Below are 23,274 nucleotides of genomic sequence, written 5' to 3' on the forward strand. Positions count from 1 at the left end.
AGAGGTGCTCCGTGGTGGATAACGGGAGTGATGGATGGTGTCAAGGGCAGACCTAGATCACTTCTTCAGCAAACAGCTACCCTGGCCTTGACAAATGATTAATAGCACAGACATCCAGTCCTGTAGGTCTTCTCTTCTTTCTGCCATTTTCTTCCATGCACCCCTTGTTTCTTTTTCCTTCTACATCCAATACCCTGTCCGATGTCCATCAACTTCTACTAAGCTAGAACTGGGGTGGGTTCACCCTTCTTTTGTATTCTGTCGTACATATTTATTAGAACGTTAATTTAAAAAATTAAACAGATTCCTATATACCTACTACCCCGCTTAAAAAACAGACCATTACCATTATTTTTGAAGGCTTCTAGTTGTCCTAATACTTCCCCCATTCCCAAAAAAGTAAGCATGATTTAAAATGCTGCTTTTCTATTCCCCTAGGCCTATCTTACTACACTCCCTTCTCAATTCCTGAGTTCCCCAGGGGCTCTCTTTCTCTCACCCGTATTTGCTCATTTCTCTCATGAGGAAGCTCCCAAGAGTACAGCATCATGGGGAGCACAAGCCCGGGAGTGCTGGCCAGGCTGCCTCCCAGAGCGCAGCGTTCTGTGAAATAGACAACGGGCGACACAGGTCGTTCTTGAATTTGAGGGGCTGTCCATACTGAGTTCTGGTGCGGGATCCTCTCGGTTCCTCCCCAGGCCCTCACCCCAGCCAGACTTGTACACAGGCCCAGAGCCAGTCCGCAAAGAGCTTGTTGGTGACGTCAGAGAAGGAATGGCGAGGGGCTGGGGGTGGGGGCAATAGGGGGAGGAGGGGAGCTGAGCAGAAAAGCTCTGCCTGGCAGGGAATGCTCCAGACCTGTTGGCACGGTTTGGGTGAGGTAGGGATACACAGACCACTGGCGCCTCTTGCACTTAAACACACACACCCCCCTACACACACACACACACACCGGTCTCCCGGGGGCTGGTGAGAGTGGGTAAGGGAACTCAGTCCCAGAGCCGGTGTTTGCAAAGATCAAAGGGCAGTAGGACAGAAGTGATGCTCTGTCACCAGCCACCTGTATGACCCTGAGCAAGCCCTGCTCCCTGGGTTTGGGCATTCTCATCCGACGAAGCTGCGGAGGAGATGCTCTTCTCCCGTCGGGCCTGTGCGTATCTCGACCACACAAAGCACGCAAACACAAACATCAGATGTCAGAACCCGGAGCGGGGCAGCAATGCGGCAGCGGCGACGCGGAGCCCAGAGCAGAGAAAAATCAGCAACAGCGGCTAGGACACAATCAGCGAGGGACCTGTCCCAGATCCGGGCGCCCCTCCGGCAGGTCCCGCAGGTCCCGCAGGTCCCGCAGGTCCCGCAGGTCCGCCCGCGCACCCTCGGGCCCCCTCGGCCTCCGGCACCGCCCTCCCCCAGAGCCAGGCCGAGTTCCTCGCCAGCCGCCCCTTCTCCGGCCTGCGAGGCTTCGGCAGGGGGCCACTCACCGGGTCGCGGCGGCAGCCGGACGGGGGCAGGGCTGGGTGCAGAGGGGACGCACCGTGCGGCGGGCAAGGGGCTTCCCTGCAGGCAGCGCCGCGGCGGGCGGGCGAGCGAGCTGGTAGCGGGGAGGAGGCGCAGCCGGGATGGAGGGGGGGGAGGGGTTCGCGAAGAGTCTCCTCCTCCCCACTTCCTCCTGGGCGCGAGAGCGAGCCCGAGGGGCGGCGCTTGGCAGGGGACAGCTCTTCTTTGTGTCGCCGGCCCTGCTGGCTCGGCATTGCGGCGGCCCCCATCCTGGCAGAGTGGACGGCCGTTCTATTAGAGACATAAACTTCTCTGACTATTCGTTACTAAGCGAAAGGCTGAATAAATGATAGGACATCTTCGGTGCGATATTATTCAATTCTTAGGAAGAGCTTAGATCTCCATTTGGTTGGGGGGATGTACTTGACATACTGCGGGGGGGGGGATAAAAATTGTACAAAACTGTTAGCTGTGCTTTCATTTTTGTAATAAAAAAATAGCCCTTTACGTATTTGTGCTATGATGGGAGAAGGAAAGACTACATCTCTACCTGTTAATATTGTTTGACCTGAGAAAGAGCGCAGGGCAACTTTTACGTAGCTCTGCATTGTTTGCATTATCTATGTTTCTTTTGTAAGTTATGGATATATTATATTTCAAACGGACAATAGGTAGCTAGAGTCTACCTTTCTATGTACATTTCAGTTCCTATTTCTTTCTTGAAGTCTCTTCTGATCACCAGTTGACAGCTGCCCTCCCTTCTGTGAACTGTGAGTTCTACTTTGTCCCCTGACTTCACCGCCCTCAGGAGCTAGTTGTAGCATGTGAAATGCAGTTAAAAACTCAAGACTGTCACCAGATGTCCCGGATTCAGATCTCAGTGCTACAATCTACAGGCTGAGTGACTTCTGGCAAGTTATTTAATTTCTCTGCACCTCAGTTTTACCTGTACAAATAGGAATGATAAAATTAGTACCTATATTACAGATTTATTGCAAGGCTTAAATTGAGTGAATACTTGTAAAGTTCTTAGATCAATGACTGGCATGCAGTAAGACTGTACCAGTGCCTATTAAATAAAATAAATATTCAGGCTGCCCTAAGATCCAATACTTCATGTTCCAGGAAAATGCATACCTTTTAATATACTGACTAGAGTTTTGGTCCAAATCCAAGTCATATTTCCTTTCCTCTTTCCTTTCTTCTTTGAATCTTTCCCCAAACTGAATCATATAATTAATAGCCAATAAGGGATGTGGGTAGGTGAGCTCAGTGGCATAAAACATAGAAGGAACGCTAGGAACAGAAATCAAGAGAGCCTCAATCAAGAGAACCTCAATTCAGGATCCTGCCCAGTGAAGGACAATCTGAGCACGGCCTTTATCCCCGACAGGGCTCAAGGTTCTGAGCTAATAAACAAGGAGGGCTAGAGACTCGCTTGCTAAGTCCCTTTCCAGTCTGAAATGACAAGACTAATAGCACCGCAAGGCAAACCCCCAAGTATTGAGTTGCATGGAAAAATTTAAAATGCAAAACAAAAACGCACATATTGTTTACATAAAAATAAATAATAAAAGGACAAAAATATACGTGAGAAGGATAGACCCTAACATATCTGAGGACGGACATGAGATTTCATGGGGAAAAGATTTTAACTGTCAGGTTGTTTCTTAGAAAGGAGGAGACACACACACATATACACACACGGGGGGAGGGGGGAGGCACACATCCTCATCCACGGGGTGGGGGGCGGGGAGAGCAAGTGCGCTGAAGCAAAGGTAATAATAAAATGTCCGCATCTGATAATTCTGTTATATTATTTTCTGTACGTATCTGCAGCTTCGAAACATTTCATCATGAGAAGTGTTGTAATAGGGCAGTAATTCCTGGCGAAGAACGAAGCACGAAAGAAATCAGAGCCAGAGTGGTAGAAAAAAGCAGAAGCAGACACAGAGATGCAGAGACCGCAGGGAGTCCTCTTTGGAAGACATCTGCCTCTTTAGGCCCAAGCGGTCTCGGGCCCAGACCCGACTACCTTCGCAACCCCGCAGGCGCCCCCTCCCCCGCGCTCCCCCGGACTCTGGCCGGGTCTCTCCTTTTCCCACCCCAGCTGCGCGGGCTTGGTCGGTGCGCCGGGGCCTGCTCCGGTCCCAGAACCATCTTTGGACGATACTCACCCGTTATCCAGCAATTTTCACACCGGGCTAACCGGAGGAGGAAGGGACTGATCTGCAGAGACGTGACAAGGAGACAGGGTAGTCAGCCTGCTGATTCGGTAATTGGCGGAGGTGGCGGCGGGAGGCGTGCAGCGCTGAGCTGGGATGCAGTGCAGAGAGGGCGGGGGGGTACCACCCGGGAGCCGATTGGCGGCTGCGGCGGGGGGGGCGGAGCCTGGCCGGCCGCCCCCAGACCTCAGAAGCCCTGCTTTGTGTTGAGAGGATGCAGCCCCAAATCCTGGATGGAGTCCCGGCACGGCTCCGAGGGCGACAGGGCGATTGGTTAAAAACAAATCCGTAAGACTTTACCAACGGGGGGGGGGGGGGGGTTTGATAAATACAGATTTGTATATAAAACGGTACATAACTATTTACAAGGATGAGTTAAATATACATATATGTGCCAGGAGTTAGGCTGTATCTATGTTAATTTTTTTTAAATATTTTATTTATTTGAGAGAGAGAGAATGAGAAACAGAGAGCACGAGAGGGAAGAGGGTCAGAGGGAAAAGCAGACTCCCCACTCAGCGGGGAGCCGGATGTGGGACTCGATCCCGGGACTCCAGGATCATGACCCGAGCCGAAGGCAATCACTTAACCAACTAAGCCACCCAGGCGCCCTATGTTAATATTTTTAATGAACGTTTAACATGGTATTAAAAATAGAGCTTGCATTTTTGTAGGAAAAAATTTTTAAATATTTATATATGCTTATATAAACACAAATTATATGGAAAACATACATCAATTAGAATCAGTTACTTCAGACAGTTAACAGTAGATTACTTTTAAGTATGTTTTCTTCATACACCTCAACATTTCAGTAGAAATATATATTATTTTGTGATAAAAATTGATAAATTTAATGAACTAAAACAGATAAAATATCCTTGCTCAAATAGCTGGTAGTGACACAGCCATATATATGATTTTTCCCTGTGTGGGGGATTCTTGAACTTTGTCCCTATTCCGGTCTCATTTTAGTCAAGTAAGAGCAGGATATAACACTTGACTTTGAGCCATAACCTGACTATATGGTCCCGCCTTGAATCCATGTCTGCTCATCTAGCTTGGTGAGCTCAAATTTAGAAGCTGGGGCAAAAACCACTTGTCCCTTTTATGGCTGGTCCCAAAGGCCTGAAAGATTTGTGTGGCCTCTGTACATTCTGCTGTTTCCTCACTCTTCATCCATCACTGCACTGGCCCCTATTTTCTGGGTGCCTAAGGAGAAGGTGTCCCTGATCAAACTGTTCTCAGGAAGTGACCAGTAAAAAGCTTTCTCCCCTACCACAAAACAGTGTCCAGGCTGGACCTTCGACAGGAATGTGGATTCAGTGGTAAAGGAGATAGAGTCCTACATCTTGTATCACTTTGGGGTTTCATTACAACTCCCCAAACTAGAGCAAACATAAGTCAAGAACTGTGTTTTGTTCTTTAGATTCTCCACTTCATGTGGCCACAAACAGGTGCTTGGTAATGTCTGCTTGATGGATGGATGGACAAGATACATGACTGTGGGGTGAGGAAGGCAATCTTCGCACACTCCTCAACAAGACAAAGAGCAGCTTAACAGTGAATCACATCACAGCTTGCCTATGTTGTAAGTTTTCTCATCTTCTTCATGTTCTTTTCTTTTAATCTTCTTCCATAAGCCTTTTGTTTTCTTCCTATATCTACTAAAATTTCAGCTAGTTCTTACCTCTCCCTCTGTTTCAGACTTCACATCACTTGCTCCGTTTTAAATCCTATATCCTTCTAGAGTTTCTTTCCAGTTTCTACCTTGAGACTGCCATGAAATCCTGAATGTAATGAAATAACTTTTGAAATATTACCTTCTGTAAATACTCAGTTAAATTGGAATGAATGAACAATTTATTAAAAACCTATACTATAAAATATTATGCAGTTCTGAAAAAGGATAAGCTCAAGTCATACCTTGAGGAATGCTCTCAATATATATTTTCAGCAAAAAATTTGTAATGCTCCTAATATGTGTTTATGTTTATCTAAGCAGGAAAAATAAGGACATATTTGGCTACCTCAGGAAGTGGAGAGGGTTGACCAGTAATTTTTCTCTTCAGACATTTATTCTTATTTTTTTATTTTTTAAAACTTTTTTTAAAAAAGATTTTATTTATTTATTTGAGAGAGAATGAGAGAGAGAGAGCATGAGAGGGGCGAGAGTCAGAGGGAGAAGCAGACTCCCTGCTGAACAAGGAGTCTGATGTGGCACTCGACCCTGGGACTCCAGGATCTTGATCTGAGCCAAAGGCAGTCACTTAACCAGCTGAGCCACCCAGGCACCCTTCTTTAGACATTCTGTATTTTTAAAATGTTACAAACATAACATTATTTATATATATATATATATATATATATATATATATGTGGACTATTCAGTAATACCACTCTTAGGTATATACCCAAGAGAAATGTATATATATGTCACCAAAAGACATGTACTATAATGTTCAAGGCAGCACCATCCATAATAACCTAAAACTGGATGCTACCCAATACTACCCTCCCTTCTTTCTTACCCCTAGTGCTGCCCTGGCACTATCTTCTATTACAAGTGTCTTAAAGATGTTATTTTCAGATAAATTTGAGAATTTATTTTCAAAAAATCTTTAAGGAAATTCTAAAGGATGTATCCCAACAAGAAATAAAATAATCTTAGATAAATTATCTGAAATGTAAGACAAAATGGTAAGAGACTTCTAAATCTGGCACTGAGAGAATACCTTATTTGGAACAACGCTTCCACTGAATATTCACAGCAATAAAAGTTAGACAAAATATAGAAAACAATGGAAGACTTGGAAGAGCAAACAACACAAGGAGAATTTGAGAAGCTATAATCCCAAGGGAAGAAATACACAGAACATGAGCTCTACATTCGCTGGAGATTTTCAAGTTCACAATGCAGAAAAAGTGAGGCCAAGCAGAAAGTGTCAGTCTTACTGATTCAAGATTCTCAAACCAACTGAACTCAGAGGCAAAATTTCAGACAAGAAGCTATCTCTGAGAGTGAATATAAAAAATCTGTATACAAATTCCCCTTAATTTTTCACTGGCTGACTCTTAAACTATGCACACACAGGAAGGGACCTCCACCTCCAAAAAAATCCACCAAAGCTTGTTGAAAATAGCAGCTAAAATGTCAAACAGGTGACAGTTATTTCAGTAGCTGTACTATTCTGGGAATAAAGCAGTGGAGGTCAAGTCCCACAAAAACAATACACTCTTATCAGCACACTTTGCTTTCAGTTGAGACATGAGAGGATCCATGGCATATCAAAAGAATGACACCTTTGGAGTAAGGACTGTGGTCTTGGGTAAAGGAAGAACTTAAAACGCACCAATTTTAAGAAAGTTTAAAACAAACCTTTGATGGCATGAAAGTACTCTTCTGGTGCTTTATCATTTCTCACCCCCACCCCCAAAATCCTCTTTGAAAAACAATAACATCAACCATAACTTTATGGTTTAGGGGGAGGCTAAAAATCAGATTACATTGCCAAGAACTCAGAAGAAACAACAAATAATAGAAACAGACTCACAGGTGGTTTGGACATTTGCATTCTTAGGGATTGACTTTAAAATAACTGAGTCAATATGTTAAAAAATTATAGAAGCAAGGCTGGAGAATTTCAGTATAGAATTAAAACTCATAAGACTCATATATAGGAAACCATAAAGATTCCATCAAAAAACTGTTAGAACTAATAAACAAATTCAGTATATTCATTATGGTTGCAGGATACATAATCAACATACAAAAATTAGTTGTGTTTTTATAAACTAACCAGGAAGTATTGGAAAAGGAAATTAAGAAAATAATCCCATTTACAATAGCATTAAAAACAATAAAATACTTAGGAACCAATTTAACCAAGGAGGTAAAAGATGACATTTATAAAACGTTGAAGAAAGAAATTGAAGACACAAATAAATGAAAAGATATTCCATGTTCATAGATTGGAAGAATCAATAATGTTAAAATGTCCATACTAACCAAAATTATCTACAGATTTAATACAATCCCTATCAAAATTCCAATGGCATTTTTTACAAAACCAGAAAAAAAAACCAATACTAAAATTCATATGAACCACAAAAGAACTCAAATTGCCAAGGCAGTCTTCAGCGAGAAGAATAAAATTTGAGGCATTACAAATGCCCGATTTCAAACTATACTACAAAGCTACAGTAATCAAAATACTATGGTCTTTGCATTGGGAAAAAATAGTGAGCCCAGAAATAAACCCACACATTTACATTCAACTCACTGTCAACAAAAGTACAAAGAACACACAATGGGGAAAGGATAGACTCTTCAATAAATGGTGTTGGGATAACTGGAAATCCACATGCAGAAAAATACTGTATATGAAAATCAACTCAAAATGTAATTAAGATTTAAATGTTAAGACCTGAAATTGTAAAGCTACTAGAAGGAAATATAGGGGAAAAAAGTTCTTGACATTGGTCTGGGCAATAAATATTTGGATATAACCCTCAAAACACAGGCAACAAGAGCAAAAGTAAACAAATGGGACTACTTCAAACTAAAAAGCATCTGCATAGCAAAAGAAACAATCAACAGAGTGAAGGGACAACCTATGGAATGGGAGAAAATATTTGTAAACCATATATCCCCAATAAGGGGTTAATATCAAAAATATATGAGGAATTCAAACAACTCACTAGCAAGAAAATAAATAATCCAATTAAAAAATGAGCAAAAGACCCAAGTGGACATTTCTGAAAAGAAGACATACAAATGGCCAATAGGTATATGAAAAAGTACTCAAATCCACTAACCATCAGGGAAATACAAATCTAAACCATGACATATCACCTCACACCTGTTAGAAGGACTATTATCAAAAAGATAACAAATGTTGGTGAGGATACGGGGAAAAGGAAACATTTGCACACTGTTGGTGTGAATGTACATTGGTAAAATCATTAGAGAAAACAGCATAGAGATTCTTCCCCAAGTTGAAAATAGAACTACCATATTATCCAGGAACCCAGTTTCTGGGTATATATTCAAAGGAAATGAAATCAGTATCTGGAAGTGATATTTGCACTCCCATGTTCATTGTAGTATTATTCACAGTAGTCAAGATATGGCAAATGACTTAAGTGGTTATCCAATGAATGAATGGATAAATAAATTGTTGTATGTATATTCAACGGAATTTATTTAGTCATAAATAAATAGAAGAAAAGTCATAAAAAGTCACAAAAAGAAGAAAACCTAGCCATTTGTGACAACCTGGATGAACTTGAGGGCATTGTGCTAAGTTTCAAAATAATTCAAAGACAAATACTGTGTGATCTCATTTGTATGTAGAATTTAAAATAGTCAAACTCTCAGAAGCAGAAAGTAGCTGGGAGGTGGGAGAAATGGGGAGATATATAGATGAAAGGTTGCAAAATTTCAGGTATGTAAGAGAAATAAGTTCTGGAGATCTAATGTATAGCACAAGGACTATAGTTAATAATACTGTATTATATACTTGAAATTTGCTAAGACAATAGCTCTCAATTGTTCACTCACACACACACACACACACACACACACACACACACACACACACACACAAGGTAAACTATGTGAGGTGATCAATATATTAATTAGCTTGATGTGGTAATCATTTCACAATGTATACGTATATCTAACATCACATTGTACATTTTATATATATGCAAATTTTCTCAAATATACCCTAATAAATGTTATGAATTGAATGTGTTATACAACTAAAGTATTCCTAAAACATTCAACCTAACACATTACAACATATAACTTTGAAATAAGAGGAGCAGAAAAATGGGGAACAAAGGAGTAAAAGAGGGGAGGGGAATGAAAGACACAGATAAAGCACAAAAATAATTTTATTTACTTATTTTTAAAGATTTATTTATTTGGGGAGGAGAGGGGCCAAGGGAGAGGGAGAGACTCTCAAACAGAATCTCCACTGAGCATGGAGCCTGATGCCAGGCTCAATCTCATAACTCCAAGATCATGACCTGAGCCAAAATCAAGAGTCAGATGCCCAACCAACTGAACCACCCAGGCACCTCTCAAACAGTAATTTTAAAACCAGCATTTAAAAAATACAGATAAGTTTATGACCTATATATGACCTAAAACATAGTTTTAGAAAGATTTAAAGTCAAAGGATGACAGAAAGATAAATCTTTCTTGGAGGTAAACACCAATCAGGGTAAACATTAGTCAAAGAAACCTTGATTTGATAGGTGAGCAAATTAAGAATTTAAGATAAAAAGCATTAATAGGTAGCCATAATATTGAATTCTTACATTATGTTAAAATTTTCAATTTACTCCAATTCACTAATAACAGAGCCTTCTCAATATATGTAAAGTAAAAATATACAGATCTACAATGAGAAATTTCAAATTCTACCATCATAGTGAGAGACTGTAATATACTTTTTGTTTTGTAATTGACAATTCAAACAGATAAAAAATTGGTAAGGATATGGCAGATCTGGATTGTATAATTATCACACTTGTTAATATAATTAGACACTACACATTATCTTCAAGCACACAAATGAAACTGATCATGTGCTAGATCATAAAGCCAGGTTCAATAAATCCAAAGGAATTGATATCATACATTCTCTGACCATATTATGAATTAGGTAACATTTACTGCAAGAAAATAAAAGAAACCTCATGTGAGTAACTGGAAATTAAAATACACTGTTCTAAAAAAATGTATGGCTTAAATAAGAAATCATAATGAAAATTATAGATACTTACAGCTACATGATAGCAAAATATTCATATCAAAACTTGTGAGATATAGCTAAAAAGCAGTGACACAAATTTAAGAGCTTAATGAACTAAGCATATGAGCTAAGCATATACCTTAAAAGCTTAGAAAATAAATAACAAAAAATTGAAGAAGAACTAATAAAACAAATAACAATTAATGAAGAAAAACTAAGTTTCATTTATGTGTGTGTGTGTGGGTGTAAGTATATGAAAGAGCTAATAAAGTAGTCCAAATTCTGGCAAAATTAGTCAAAACAAAATGAGAAAGTATATTTACACACATTAATAATAAAAACAAGTCATAATAATAGATGGTGAAACTAAACATAATGAGAGAATATTATGAACCATTTTATTCTATTAAGTTTGATATATATATATATATATATAACAGTTAAATACCTTAGAAAATAAATTCATGAAAATTGACTCATAAGAAAACCTAAATAGTCCTATAATCCTTAAAGTAATTGAACCAACAAGTTTAATACCTTTTGATAAAGTAAACTCCACAACCTGGGGTTTTGCTGGTGATTTGAGGAAATAGTCAAGGACCAGATAATTCCAACCTAGCCCAAATTCTTCCATAGAATAGCAATAGTGAGAATACTGCCCATCTTATTTTATGAGATGATATCAACAAATAGTAAAGTTAGAACCAAAAAGGATAATTACATGCCCCAATCTCAATTCACATATATAAATGCAAATATCTAATGCTTATCTTTATATAAAAGTTATTGCATATTTACCATAGACAGTTTATTCCAGGAAAGCAAAGCTGATTAAATATTAAAGATTGAATACTACACTTCATCATATTAACATATTTAAATGGAAAAAACATATGAGAGAATCAATAGCTACAGAAAAAGCATTCAATAAAACATCTACTCATAATAAAAGTGCTTCCCAGAAGAAGAATCAAACTTTCTTATCATGGGACAAGGCATTTACAAACTAACCATTGCAAATGCAATATTTAAAGTTGACATAATGAAATCTTTCTCTTTCTTATCTTAAGGATAAAACAAGGTGCCCTTCTCACCTTTATTCAACTTTATACTGAAGGTCCTAGCCAATGCAGTAAGACAGGAAAAAGAAATTAAAGGTAGAAGGATTGGAAAGGAAGAAACAATACGGTCGATTTTCAGGTGATAAGACTGCCTGTGTAGCAAATCTGAAAGATTGTACAGGTAAATTTAGAATTATTAATGGAGTTTGTCATGTTTGATATAGAGTCAATATATAAAGGGCAACTGAATTTCTATACAACAGGAACAATAAGCTACAAAATATAATTTTATAAAAGAAAACATTTATGGTAGCAGTAAAAACATAATGTATTTGGAAATAAATTTAATAAACATAAGCGGAAGGAAAACAATGAAAAATATTACAAAACATTAAAAAACATTAAAGTTAAGCTAAATAAATAAGATTATATACCAAGTTCATAGATGGAAAAATGCAACATCTTAAAGAGGACTTGTCTCTCCAAATTGATATATAAAATTAATGCAATATGAAGCAAAATCACAGTGGGTTTATTTGCTTGTTTGTTCCTTGTTTTGGAGAACTTGATAAGTTTATGTAAATACTTATCTGGAGGCACCTAGTTGGCTCAGTTGGTTGAGTGTCTGACTTTTGGTTTCAGGTTGGGTCACGATCACAGGGCCACAGGATCGAACCCCACATCAGGCTCCATGCTCAGTGAAGAGCCTGCTTGAGATTTTCTCTCTCCTTCTCCCTCTGCCCCTCTCCCTGCCTGCATGGTCTCTTTCTCTAAAACAAATAAATAAAATCTTTAAAAAATTTATTTATATGGAAAATCAAAGATCCAAGAATTGCTAAAAACTCTTAAAGAAAAATTTTAAAAATGGTAAGATCTTTAGATAACTACAGGATTAGGAAACTTAAAACAAATTCATGCTTATATGAAAAACCGAATTCTTGCAGATCATTGGTGCTGAGACAATTGATTATCCATATAGAATAAACAATATAACAATCAGTTTCCAGGTGGATTAAGACAAATTGCCAAATGCAAAACTATAAATGCTTTTAGAGGTAAATATAGTAAAATTATTGTCTTGAGAAAACAATTTTCTTTTTATAAAAGAAAATATTGGTAACCTGAAATTAAAATTCAAAACTTTTTAGTTTAGAAGTGATTTCACTTCTAATAAATAGAAGATCACATGTCACTTTTGAGATTAGGTTACAAAAAGAATCTGGCCTTCATCTTTTTCTCTCCTTCTCTCAGGGAGCCTTTATCCTGGGGGAAGCAAGCTGCCATGTTGTGACTAGTCCCTAAACAGAAGCCCATTTGGCAAAGAACTGATGTGTTCAACCAAAGCCAGTGAGGCCAAGAGGCTTGCCAACAGTCACTTGAGGGAGCTTGGAAGGGGTTCCCTCTATCCTCAGCCTGGAGAAGACTGTAGTCCCAGCCGGTATTGCTTATAGCCAGTGAGAGATACTGCATCAGACACTCCCTGCTAAGCTCTTCCTGGATTCCTGACCCACAGAAACTGTGAGATAATAGGGTTTTATTTTAAGCTGTTAAGTGTTGGGGTAATTTGTTACACAGCAATAGATAACTAATACATTTCCCAAACTAGCAACAACCTAAATGTAGAACGGATAAATTATAGTATACTCATACCATAAACAGTGAAAATGAAGGAATCATCAAGGGTGAATCTCAAAAACTTGAGTATGTACAGTATAATGCCATTAATATGAAAATTAAAAAATTAGGGAAAGCAAACATGTACATATATGTTTTTGGAATACACGCACATATCACAAAGGTATAATGAAAAGCAAGGAAATGATTAATCCAAAAATAAGCTGTCACCTCTCACGGAAGGGAGAAGGATGGGCTTTAGGGGTACACGCAGGGGGCTTCTGTGGTACTGCCATGTCATTTTTTCGATCTAGGAGATGGTCAGGCATTCTGTTCATTATTCTTTAGACTGTTCTAGATGTTTTATATACCCCTTTCTAATAAATATAAAGAAATCAAACCAAAGCAAAAAAGAAAGCAAGGTATTGACATGAAGTCAATGGACAAATAAATAATTTGGAATATGAAAGAAAGGATGGATGGATGGATGGATGGATGGATGGATGGATGGATGGTTTGCTAGACGGAGGGTTCGGTCCTTTATGTCTAATTGAACTTGAACTTCTTTCAAGAAGTTTCATGATTGGGGGCGCCTGGGTGGCTCAGTCGTTAAGCGTCTGCCTTCCAGAAGCTCAGGTCATGATCCCAGGGTCCTGGGATCGAGCCTGCATCGGGCTCCCTGCTCTGCGGGAGGCCTGCTTCTCCCTCTCCCACTCCCCCTGCTTGTGTTCCCTCTCTCGCTGTGTCTCTCTCTGTCAGATAAATAAATAAAATCTTTAAAAAAAAAAAGAATTTCATGATTACCTGATTCATAAATCTTTTTCTCCTATACTTAAGGCCTTCTCCGTTCATTGCAGGTTTACCCAACTCACTGGCCAGCTCGAGCTGTTCACCTGGGAACTGTATAATCCAGTACTTACAGCTTCAGGCCAAACACGTTCCAAACCAACGCTCCACCCGCTTCACCGCACCTACCCTCACCACCACCCCTCCCGCACCCCGCACCTCCCTCCCCCAGCGCAGACACACTCAGAGCCTTTGGGCGCCGAGAGCGCGGGAGTAGGCTTTCGAGGGGTGGGGTGGGGGGTGGGAGTGGTCCTGCGGAGGCCAGCAACAGCCAGATCATTTAAGAGCAATGCCCCAGGAGACGGGGTAACATTACCTCCGGGGTTCGTTTTAGTTCAAATCTCAATGGCTCCTTGCAGAGCACACGCGCAAAAAAAGCACAAGAAAATGGGGAGGGGGAAGGTCATCGCCTCCTGACAAGCAAGGAAGACAAACACTGCGGCAGGAAGAAAACAGGGACCGAGTTGCAGGGAGACAGCAGAGAAGAATCCGAGAGGTAAACAGCAAGGAATTCTGTTAAACACGTCTGCCACCCTCCCCTTGGGGACAAGTAGAGGCCCCACACCAGTCCCCATCCTTCCCTACCCCACAGCACGCACGGTCTCCTCGGGCATTTCCTCTGTCTCCCCGTGCCCCCCATCCCACCCCACCCCCGGGCTGTGGCCTGTGTCGCTTCCAGGCCTCTTTGGGTCCAAAATCCATCGCTGACCCCTACTTACCGTTTGCCCCGCTTTCCCTGCAGCGCGGGTTCGGGGCGGAGAGGACCGGCTCGGAGGGGGCAGCGGCAGTTCCCCAAGGGAAGGAGCTTCTCAGGTGAGAAGGGACTGGGCGGACGCCGAGCCTGGGGACGTGGAAAGTCTCAGGCAGACAGGGGGGCGCGCGGGGGGCAGGGGGGAGGCGTCCCGGGAGCTGATTGGTGGCCGCGGCGCTGGGGCGGAGCCTGGCCCGAAGTCCCCGGACCGTAGAGGCCTCGCTTTGTATTAATTTCTGCAGGAAGATGCGGCCCCAAATCCGGCATGGGGACCCCAGCACCCGTCCAGGGAGCGCGGCAGGGCAGTTTGTTGAAAAATAAATCTGAGACAATTTATGAACAAGTGAGCAATTGATATACAATAATATATTTTTATATAAGATAATGCGAAATTATCTCTAAGGAAGAGTTAAATCTTCGGGTCCTATATACATTTTTATTATTTTATTTTATTTTATTTTATTTTTTTAAGATTTTATTTATTTATTTGACAGAGAGAGACACAGCGAGAGAGGGAACACAAGCAGGGGGAGTGGGAGAGGGAGAAGCAGGCTTCCCGCAGAGCAGGGAGCCCAACGCAAGACTCGATCCCAGGACCCTGGGATCATGACCTGAGCGGAAGGCAGACGCTTAACGACTGAGCCACCCAGGTGCCCCCCATATACATTTTTAATTAAAAGTGTCAAGTTGCATTATAACGGAGCATATGATTACATTCTTAAGAAAACGATCTTGCAAGGCTTATATACGGGGCAGGGCTAAGAGTGAAGGAGCTGGCTATTGATACTTATCTTCATAACAACTGAATTATTTTAAAGTAGCACACGTATAGTTTTATAAGTTAAATAAAAAACAGGAAGGTGTTAGAAATATTACTAACTAACAAATAGGTGGCAGATATTGGGCATGAGAGAAAGAAAGGTGTGGCTTTTGTAAACGTAGACCATGAAGCCTCCGGCACATCGCCTCCTTACCGTCCGGGGAGTGCATTCCCTTCCTGTGGCTGCAATAACAAATGTCCACAAATTTAGTGACTTGAAACAATACATTTATCATCATACACATCTGTAGCTCAGAAGCCCACTGGCTGAGATCAAGGTGTAGACAGGTCTGTGTTCCTTCTGGAGGCCCTCAGGGAGTCTTCATTTCCTTGACTTTTTCAGCTCCTGGAGGCTGCCCAGACTCTTCGGCTTTTGGGTTCCGTCTTCAAAGCCAGCCAGCTCATTACCGGGACCTCTGTGCCGGTCCTCATATTTCTCTTGCTTCTCTTTCACTTATTTCTGAGCGACTTTGACCTGTTAGCTCCCTTTCCGCCCTGGATCCCACAGGCCACCCTCAGTTCTGAATCCCACTTCCCTTTTTATGCTTATTTCTCTTCCTGTTCATCTTCTCTTCTGCACTGGTTCCTCTTTGTCCCCCCAGATAATTTCCTTCTTTACAGGTAGAAAGTGTAGTGGGTAGAGCACCTTATGAACAGAACACTTGGTTGTGCCCTTTTACTCCCGCTTAAATCTCTGCTGCTTTTCAGGGTTGTGGAAACACACGCGATACCGTGTGAGACAGGGCGTTCTTAACCCTGAGGGCTGTCAGTCCTAGTGCCCCGCCTCTCCGCGCGTTCCTCTCCAGACCCTCACCCAGGGCCTGACTTTCCTTCCCGGGCCCAGAGCCAGCCCTCAAAGAGCATGTGGGTGACGTCAGAGGAGGAGGGGCGAGGGGGCTGGGGTGCGGGAGGCAGCTGTGGGAGGAGAGAAGCTGAGCAAAACAGCCAAGCCCCCCATTGGCAGGGAATTTGCTGGCTGAGGTCGGTGATGTCTGCCTGTGCTTGGGTGGAGGAGGTTTGCAGGCTGCAATGGCCCTGTCTCCTCCCAGATCCCCGCCCCCTCCCCCCCCCACATTAGGAGCCAAGCCTAGGGCCAGTGATTTCGGCCTCCCGGATTCCGTACTGAACACACTGGCCTCAGTGGGCATAGAAATGTCAAGGTCATGCTCCATCTCCACCTGGGCTAACCCTTTCTGCTGTCTGCATTCAGTATTCCTTTTTCGAGAAAGAAGGAGCTTGGAGGAGATGTTTTAGCTCCCAAACTCTGTGACCAATTGCACAGCAAAATGGTAGGTTTTGTGAGTGTCAGGGGAGTGAGTGGGGGAGGGCAGGCATGTGTGCTGTTGACTCTCCCTTTCTGAGAGGAGGAGGAATATGGCAAGAGAGAAATGCAGCTGCACTGGCAGAGAGAATGAGAAAGAGAGAGAGAGCTCAATGCCAAGGCACCCCGGGTCCTTTAGGAACACTCAGTCTGCCTCCACAGAAGACCCGGGACACCCCACTCAGCTGCACAAATGTGCCCAGACATTAGCTCTGTCTTTCATCCTAGGAGGACTTTCTAGTCAGAAACTACCCTTCTGTGTCTGGGAAGCCAGTTGCTCATTTCTAGAAACCTCTGAGAACTGAACCCCATGCCTGCCCCCCACTCTGGTGGGGCAGTTCTGAGGGAGGCTAGGTTTCTGCAGGGAGGCAAGGAGAGGACAGGTGGCCTGCAGATTTCCAGGGAGAAGGGGACCGTGGTTGTACCAGTGAACAGAAAGGCTGACCCTCTCCTGAGTCAAAATTCTTCTTGCCTTTGAAATGATCCTCCTGTGCTTTCCCCCCCGGATCTTGAGCCTGTTGGCTTTCAGACTGGAATTCCACCATCAGCTCTCCTGTCTGCAGCTGGCTGATGGCAGAGTTTGAGACTCACTGGTCTCCCAGATCCCCTGAGCCAACTCCTTGAAATAAATCAATGTCCTCCATCCCTATCTATACAGATACACCTGTCTGTAGCCCCTCACTGGGGCTTTTCTTTATTTACCAGGCAGGCCTCCCTCCTGGTGTGTTTTCCTAAGCTTTTTTCCTCCCCACCACCCCTAAAAACTCTATGTTGCATAACATAGGGACTTCTAGGGTGGGAAGGGGACATTTAAGTACACTGAATGTAACTCTTCACTATAGTCTGGGATAAAAGCCAGGCTTTTATGAGGAAAATAAATCAGCTACTGGAGAACCTTTATGGTTGATTCCATCCCTCCCCATTTTCTCCCTCATGTCCTCATGTGTCCCTCGCTGTGGGCTTTAATAGGGACTAAAATCAGTTTTTTAAGTGGAATTATTACAAACACGAGTGCAAAGAAGAACATGTTTAAAGCTTATGCTTGGAACATTTTGTGTTTAGAAATGAAGTATAGGAACTTCATTGAGAAATAAATACAATCAAAATAGGAACAGTGGGAGGATGGGGGAAACTGAGGGAAGACTGGTAAAGCAGGAGAATTTTTTTTCTTTTTTTAAAGAATGGTTAAATGCTACCTTCTGTTTAAGGACAAAGACTTCCTTATTTTTATTAAAGCAATACAGTGCATTAATAGATGGGAATCAAGAAAAAAGGAAGGATTATACTGCACATGCTATTTTTATTTTTTAAAGTTTTACTTATTTAAGTAATCTCTACACCCAGCATGGGGCTCGAACTCATGACCCTGAGATCAAGAGTCACACACTCCCCTGACTGAGCCAGCTAGGCACCTCTGCACGTGCTACTTTTAATTTAAAAGGTATTTAATTCGTCCCAGTCACTTTGGGCTGCTGTAACAAAAATATCATAGCTGGGTGGCTTGAAGAACAAAAATGTCTTTTCTCATAATTTCGTGGAGGTTAGGAAGTATAAGATCAAGTTGCCAACATCCTCACATGACAAAGCTTGGATTTCTTCATCCCTTTTCAAGGGCACTAATTCCCTTCATGAGGAGTCTACCCTCATGACCTATTACCTCACCCAGGCTCTCCCTGCTAAGTTTATCAACATTAGGTTAGGTTAGGATTTTGAAATATGAATTCTGGAGGGACACAAACATTCAGTCCACAACAATGTCATTCTTACATAAGACATGGTTTGAAGAGAGCCTGGTACATGGCAGGTCTCAGTAAATGCCATGCGCTTATTAAATTATATTCACTTTTAGGTTTTATGGAATGATGTCGTGCTCCATTCCTTCTTTGCTTTATACTAACAAGTATTTTTTTATGCTCTTACAACTTTCAAATTTTTCTTTTTCTTTTATTTAAATTCAATTAATTAACATACAGTGTATTAGTTTCAGAGGTAGAGTTCAGTGATTCATCAGTTGCGTATAACACCCAGTGCTCATTACATCACGTGCCCTCCTTAATGTCCATCACCCAGTTACCCCATTCCCTCACCCACCTCCCCTCCAGCAATCGTCTGTTTATTTCCTATAGCAAAGAGTCTCTTATGGTTTGTCTCCCTCTCTGATTTCATCTTATTTTATTTTTTCCTTCCTTCCCCTATGATCCTCTGTTTGGTTTCTTAAATTTTACATGAGTGAAATCATATGATAATTATCTTTCTATGATTGACTTATTTCACTTTGCATAATACCCTGTAGTTCCATTCACATCATTGCAAATATTAAGATTACCTTTTTGATGGCTGAGTAATATTCCATTGTATATATATATATATATATATATATATATATATATATATATATATATATACACACACACACAACACATCTTTTTTTAAATTAACATATAATGTATTATTTGTTTCAGGGGTACAGGTCTGTGATTCACATATTCACACAATTCACAGCGCTTACCACAGTACATACCCTCCCTAATGTCCATCACCCAGCCACCCCATCCCTCCCACCCCCACCACTCCAGCAACCCTCAAGTTTGTTTCCTGAGATTAGGAGTCTCTTATGGTTTGTCTCCCTCTCTGGTTTCATCTTGTTTCATTTTTTCCTCCCTTCCCCTATGGTCCTCTGTCTTGTTTCTCAAATTCCTCATATCAGTGAGATCATATGATACTTGTCTTTCTCTGATTGACTTATTTCGTTAGCATAATACCCTCTAGATCATCCACGTTGTTGCAAATGGCAACGTTTCATTTTTTTGATGGCTGCATAATATTCCATTATATATATATATACCACATCTTCTTTATCCATTCATCTGTTGATGGACATCTAGACTCTTTCCATGGTTTGGCTATTGTGGACATTGCTGCTATAAACATTGGGGTGCTCGTGCCCCTTCAGATCACTACATTTGTATCTTTAGGGTAAATACCAGTAGTGCAATTGCTGGGTCATAGGGTAGCTCTATTTTCAACTTTTTGAGGAACCTCCATACTGTTTTCCACAATGGCTGCACCAGCTTGCATTCCCACCAACAGTGTAGGAGGGTTCCCCTTTCTCTGCATCCCCGCCAACATCTGTGGTTTCCTGACTTGTTAATTTTAGCCATTTTGACTGGTGTGAGGTGGTATCTCATTGAGGTTTTGATTTGTATTTCCCTGATGCTGAGTGATGTTGAGCAGTTTTTCATGTGTCTGCTGGCCATTTAGATGTCTTTGCAGAAATGTCTGTTCATGTCTTTTGCCCATTTCTTGATTGGATTATTTTTTATTTGGCTGTTGAGTTTGATAAGTTCTTTATAGATTTTGGATACTAGTCCTTTATCTGATATGTCATTTACAAATATCTTCTCCCATTCTGTCAGTTGTCATTTGGTTTTGTGGACTGTTTCCTTTGCTGTACAAAAGCTTTTTATCTTGATGAAGTCCCAATAGTTCATTTTTGCCCTTGCTTCCCTTGCCTTTGGCGATGTTTCTAGGAAGAAGTTGCTATGGCTGAGGTCGAAGAGGTTGCTGCCTGTGTTCTCCTCTAGGATTTTGATGGATTCCTGTCTCACATTTAGGTCCTTCCTCCATTTTGAGTCTATTTTTGTGTGTGGTGTAAGGAAATGGTCCAGTTTCATTCTTCTGCATGTGGCCGTCCAATTTTCCCAACACCATTTGTTGAAGAGACTTTTTCCCATTGGACATTCTTCCCTGCTTTGTTGAAGATTAGTTGACCCATAGAGTTGAGGGTCCATTTCTGGGCCCTCTATTCTGTTCCACTGATCTATGTGTCTGTTTTTGTGCCAGTACCACACTGTCTTGATGATGACAGCTTTGTAATAGAGCTTGAAGTCCAGAATTGTGATGCTGCCAGCTTTGCTTTTCTTTTTCAACATTCCTCTGGCTATTCGGGGTCTCTTCTGGTTCCATACAAATTTTAGGATTATTTGTTCCATTTCTTTGAAAAAAGTTAATGGTATTTTGATAGGGATTGCCTTAATTGTGTAGATTCCTTTAGATAGCATAGACATTTTCACAATATTTGTTCTTCCAATCCATGAGCATGGAACCTTTTTCCATGTCTTTGTGTCTTCCTCAATTTCTTTCATGAGTATTCTATAGTTTTCTGAGTACAGATTCTTTGCCTCTTTGGTTAAATTTATTCCTAGGTATCTTATGGTTTTGGGTGCAATTGTAAATGGGATCAGCTCTTTAATTTCTCTTTCTTCTATCTTCTGTTGTTGTTGATGTATAGAAATGCAACTGATTTCTGTGCATTGGGATTTTATATCCTGCCACTTTACTGAATTCCTGTATGAGTTCTAGCAGTTTTGGAGTGGAGCCTTTGGGTTTTCCACATAAATATACCACATCTTCTTTATCCTTCTTTAGCCTGTTGATGGACATCTGGGCCTTTTCCGTAGTTTGGCTATTGGGGACATTGTTGCTGTAAACATTGGGGTGCAGGTGCCCCTTTGAGTCACTACGTTTGTATCCTTCAGGTAAATACCTAGGAATGAAACTGCTGGGTGATAGCGTAGCTGTATTTTTAACTTTTTGAGGAAACTCCATACTATTTTCCAGAGTGGTTATACCAGTTTGCATTCCCACTAGCAGTGTAAGAGGGTTCCCCTTTCTCCACATCCTTGCCAACATCTGTTATTTCCTGAGTTATTACTTTTAGCCATTCTGACTGGTGTAAGATTGTATCTCATTGTGGTTTTGATTGCTCTTACAACTTTCTTTAAACTAATTTCATTAGATATTGATGGAAAGGAATTTTGTGATCTGGCATCCTTCTGCCATCTTTACATGGAAATTCCTGTTTCTGCCTTCTAATAGAAGCAAGCATTTATGCTAACCAGCATGTTCCTGGAAGGATTTCACCAATTTTCCTTTATAGAATTATCAAATGTTCAGCTTTTACATTAACTTAAAAAAATTCATAGGCCTTTTTTCTCCTGGTTACTGAAATATATAGCCTCCACACCCTCAATCTGTGGTCTCTCTCTCTCTCTCTCTCTGTGTGTGTCTCTCTTTAAATCCCATTTAGGAAGTTCAAATAGGGTGGTTTGAAGAAAGAAAAGCAAAATATGCTAACATCCTTCTAAAAGAAGAAAACTAAGCTATTTTAAGGGATCCAGAAACAAGTCTTAACAGATCTGACATAGGCCTAGACACTCTTAGGGGGCACTTCTTGGCTCACATGATGTTCCTTGGTGATGACACTAACAGAGCCTGGGGGCAAGGTAGCCTCCAAAGCCACCCATTTCCTTCAGCTAGCCTCCTGCTGGGCCCCCATTCCTTCAGATCCTGGGCCTGGATTTCAGGTGTATAACTCCTGGGCAAGTCATATTTAGGCTGGACATTTGCGGAGGAAGCTCCCATATCCTGAAGACAGGGGCGGCCCCAACAGAGCCAGGGGCGGCAGAATCCTCCCGACCCACCCACCCCTCCTCAGCCAGCCAGATGTTCTGACCTCATCCCTTTCTTTCCAGGGCCTATATGTGAGGCTGGGAGCCCCAGAGAGCCTGGAAACTGACCTAGGTTCATGCATTCTGAAAGGCAATAGACTCCAATAGATCCTTGGGTGTGAGGAAAGCCTCTTTTCTCAATCCAATCACACCCCTTGAGCTAACCACCAGTTCTGCCCCTAACCCACTCTAGGACCTCTGTCTGACCTGGAAGACCTGAGGTCTAGCCGATGGCCAGGCGATGCTCATAGCGATCTCTCTTTATCTAGAAAGTACTGGGGCCTGTCCTCAACCTCTGCTACTACCAAATAGTAAACAAAAAAACCACAGCCCCTGTGTTTTATTTGCTTGTAGATAGAAAAATAAACATCTCCACGAAGTTGGATACCCATTGGATTACTGAAAAATATCCTCAAGAAACGGACTGGTGCAAGTCCAGCAGGGCTGAAGAAGTCAAATCCAAACCCAGGTATGTAACCACTGTGATTCTGTGAGGTTTTGACATAGAACAGATATAAATCCTATTTATAGCCTGTTTATTTTGTTCACCTAAAATATATTTTTTTCATTACATTTTCCAACTGATCATACTGGTCTGAAGGAATGCTACTGATCTTTTTTGTTTTTTGTTTTTTTTTAAGATTTTATTTATTTATTTGAGAGAGACAGAGACTGAAAGAACAAGCACAAATGGGGGGAGGGGAGAGGGAGAGGGCGAAGCAGACTCCCCGCTGAGCAGGGAGGCCCAACTCTGGGCTCGATCCCAGCACCTGGGGATCATGACCTGAGCCGAAGTCAGACACTTAATTGACTGAGCCACCCAGATGCCTCTCTGCTGATCTTTTTGAAAAGGAACTATTAA

At 41.6% G+C, this 23,274-nt stretch overlaps 1 protein-coding gene and 1 long non-coding RNA gene across 5 annotated transcripts in view; one reads left to right on the plus strand and one right to left on the minus strand.

The window, feature by feature from the left end:
* TCAF1 (TRPM8 channel associated factor 1) overlaps window positions 1-14,867 on the minus strand; it is a 46,780-nt gene extending 31,913 nt beyond the window's left edge. For 2 of the 4 annotated variants that reach the window (XM_027574262.2, XM_027574265.2), the window contains exon 1: window positions 3,675-3,809. The gene's annotated coding sequence lies outside the window, so the exon portion shown is untranslated. Of the gene's footprint in view, window positions 1-1,481; window positions 1,606-3,674; window positions 3,810-14,729 lie in introns of those variants that run through there. The other 2 variants (XM_027574263.2, XM_027574264.2) reach the window with 2 other exon arrangements.
* Window positions 14,272-22,871, plus strand: LOC113911553. The gene is made up of 3 exons (XR_003516517.1): window positions 14,272-14,506; window positions 14,753-14,823; window positions 22,767-22,871. It is a non-coding gene; the product is annotated as an uncharacterized LOC113911553 (long non-coding RNA).
* Window positions 22,872-23,274: the final 403 nt, after the last annotated feature.

This window comes from Zalophus californianus, chromosome 12 (assembly GCF_009762305.2).
Source record: "Zalophus californianus isolate mZalCal1 chromosome 12, mZalCal1.pri.v2, whole genome shotgun sequence".
NCBI lineage: Eukaryota > Metazoa > Chordata > Mammalia > Carnivora > Otariidae > Zalophus > Zalophus californianus.